The following is a 3,379-nucleotide window of genomic DNA, read 5'->3' as shown; positions in this document are numbered from 1 at the left end:
AAATTTGGATGATTTCTCCATGAAGGAGTATAGGTGTTTCCATAGGATTCTCCCATGTAATTCACCTCTTCCATTGCAGGATTCTCAGGGTCATAAGCTTCTCCTTCAAAGGAGGCTTCTTTAGCACTTCCGGATGCAGCTTGCAATCCAGTTAGATTCTGAGAAATCATATTGACTTGCTGAGTCAATGTTTTATTCTAAGCTAATATGGCATTCAGAGTATCAATCTCAAGAACTCTTTTCTTCTGAGTTATCCCATTATTCACAGGATTTCTTTCAGAAGTGTACATGAACTGGTTATTTGCAACCATCTCAATGAGTTCCTGGGCTTCTGCAGGGGTTTTCATATGAAGAGATCCACCAGCAGAGTGGTCCAATGACATCTTAGACAATTTAGACAGACCATCATAGAATACGCATATGATGCTCCATTCTGGAAGCATGTCAGAAGGACACCTTTTGGTTAATTGCTTGTATCTTTCCCAAGCTTCATAGAGGGATTCACCTTCCTTCTGTCTGAAGGTTTAGACTTCCACTCTAAGCTTGCTCATCTTTGAGGTGGAAAGAATTTGGTTAAGAAAATAATGACCAAATTTTCTCAAGAGTTCAGGCTTTCTCTAGGTTGTGAGTCCAACCATGTCCTAGCTCTGTCTCTTACAGCGAAGGGAAAAAGCATAAGTCTGTAGACCTCGGGATCAACCCCATTGGTCTTAACAGTATCACAAATCTGCAAGAGTTTAGCTAAGAACAGATGAGGATCTTCAGATGGAAGTCCATGAAACTCGCAATTTTGTTGCATCAGAGAAACTAATTGAGGCTTAAGCTCAAAGTTGTTTGCTCCAATGGTAGGAACTGAGATGCTTCTTCCATAGAAGTTGGAAGTTGGTGCAATATAGTCACCAAGCCTCTTCCTTGCATCTCTGGCATTGTTGTTGGATTTGGCTGCCATGTCTGCTTCTTTTTCGAAATTTTCTGTAAGGTTCTCTCCGGAGTGTTGTGCTTTAGCTTCTCTTAGCTTCCTCTTCAGAGTCCTTTCAGGTTCAGGATCAGCTTCAACAAGAATGTCTTTATCCCTATTTCTGCTCATATGAAAAAGAAGAGAACAAAGGGGATAGTGGAATCCTCTATGTCACTGTATAGAGATTCCTTGATGTGTCAAAGGATAAGGAGAATAGAAGTATGAGGTAGAGGGAGAATAAGAAGAATTTGAACACAGAGAGAGAGAGGGGGTTCGAATTTTTAGATGAGTAGAAGAGAATTGTTAGCAATTAAATAAAATAAATAGAAAGAGATGAGAGAAAGAGTTTTCAAAAATTTGAAGAAGAAATAAAATTAGAATTAAAAATAATTAGTTAATTAAAAAGATTTTTGAAAATATGGTTAGTGATTTTCGAAAATTGGAAGTGGAAAAGTGGTTAGGTGGTTTTGAAAAAGATAAGAAATTGTAATTAGTTGAAAAGATTTGAAAAATAATTTTGAAAAGATAAGAAGTTAGAAAAAGATTTTGAAATTAAATTAAAAGAGATATGATTGAAAAAGATTTGATTGAAAAAGATATGATTTTAAAAAGATATGATTGAAGAAAATTTGATTTTTTTTTTAAAAGATATGATTGAAAAGATATGGTTGAAAAAGACTTGATTTTTAAAATTGATGACTTGACTAATAAGAAACTACAAGATATGATTCTAAAATTCAAAGATTGAACCTTTCTTAACAAGAAAGTAACAAACTTGCAATTTTTTGAATCAAAACATTAATTGTTAGCAAGGATTTTTGAAAATGTGGAAAGATAAGATTTTAAAATTATGAATTAAAACATGAAAATTTGAAAAAAAAATTGAATTTGAAACGAAATTACCTCCCCTGTGTCATCCTGGCGTTAAACGCCCAGGATGCTATCCATTCTGGCGTTTAACGCCCAGAATGCTACCTCTTTGTGCATTTAACGCCCAGCCAGATACCCTGGTTGGTGTTAAACGCCAGAATTCCTTCCTTACTGTGATTCCTCTGCTGTATGTTCTGAATCTTCATTTCTCTGTATTATTTACTTGAAAAGAGATATTTTTATTTTTTTGAATTTTTAATGAAGAGAGAGAAAAATAACAAAATGGAATAAAACATAAAAATGCAAGATCAAAACAAGTAATGCATACAAGGACACTTTGAATGTCAAGATGAATACCAAGAACACTTTGAAGATCATGATGAACATCAAGGAAATATTTTTGAAAATTTTTTAAGAAAAGAAAGATATGCAAGACACCAAACTTCGAAATTTTTAATGTTTAGACACTATGGATTTGAAAATCCATATGAAAAACAAGAAAAGACACAAAACAAGAGAATTTAAAGATCAAAACAAGGAAAATCATCAAGAACAACTTGAAGATCAATGAAGAACACAATGCATGAATTTTTTCGAAAACTTGAGAAAATTAAAAACATGCAATTGACACCAAATTTAGAATTTGACACTAGACTCAAACAAGAAACACAAATTTTTTTATTTTTATAATTTTATTAATTTTTTATTTTTTGAAAATAAAAATAAAATTACCCAATATAAGCGACAAGATGAACCATCAGTTGTCCAAACTCGAACAATCCCCAGCAACGGCACCAAAAACTTGGTGCACAAAATTGTGATCACACTTTTTACAACTCCGCACAACTAACCAGCAAGTGCACTGGGTCATCCAAGTAATACCTTACGTGAGTAAGGGTCGATCCCACGAAGATTGTCGGCTTGAAGCAATCTATGGTCATCTTGTAAATCTCAGTCAGGCGGATTCAAATGGTTATGAAGATTTGATAATTAAAGGATAAATAAAGCAGAAAATAACATAGAGATACTTATGTAATTCATTTGTGGAAATTTCAGATAAGCGTTTGGAGATGCTTTCTTGCTCTTGAACCTCTGCTTCCCTCTTGTCTTCATCCAATCATGCATGCTCCCTTCATGGCAAGCTCTATGATCCTCTCAGTGAAAATGGTCTGGCTACGGTCTCTGTACGGCTAATCAACTGTCGGATTTCTTGTCTCGGATGAAAAATACCAGGCACAGCTACCGCAGGGCTAATCATCTGTCGGTTCTCACTAGCGTCGGAATAAGATCCATTGATCCTTTTGCACACTGTCACTACGCCCAACATTCGCAAGTTTGAAGCTCCTCACAGTCATCCCTTCCCAGATCCTACTCGAAATACCACAGACAAGGTTTAGACTTTTTGGATCTCAGGAATGCTGTCTATTGTTCTAGCCTATACCACGAAGATCCTAATCTCAGATTCAGATGCTCTATTGTCAGGAGAGATGATGTGAATCGTTGATTAGAGACCCAAGAGAATATACTCCGGCTATCGTCCAATGACTACGT

At 35.4% G+C, this 3,379-nt stretch overlaps 1 non-coding gene across 1 annotated transcript; it reads left to right on the top strand.

Moving 5' to 3' along the window:
- Positions 1 to 437: 437 nt before the first annotated feature.
- LOC112713203 (small nucleolar RNA R71) lies at positions 438 to 545 on the top strand. Its single transcript, XR_003158178.1, has one exon. It is a non-coding gene; the product is annotated as a small nucleolar RNA R71 (small nucleolar RNA).
- Positions 546 to 3,379: the final 2,834 nt, after the last annotated feature.

The sequence above is a fragment of the Arachis hypogaea genome, chromosome 9 (assembly GCF_003086295.3).
Source record: "Arachis hypogaea cultivar Tifrunner chromosome 9, arahy.Tifrunner.gnm2.J5K5, whole genome shotgun sequence".
Lineage (NCBI taxonomy): Eukaryota > Viridiplantae > Streptophyta > Magnoliopsida > Fabales > Fabaceae > Arachis > Arachis hypogaea.
Note: the sequence above shows the minus strand (reverse complement) of the source record. Positions and strands in the feature narration are given on the sequence as shown.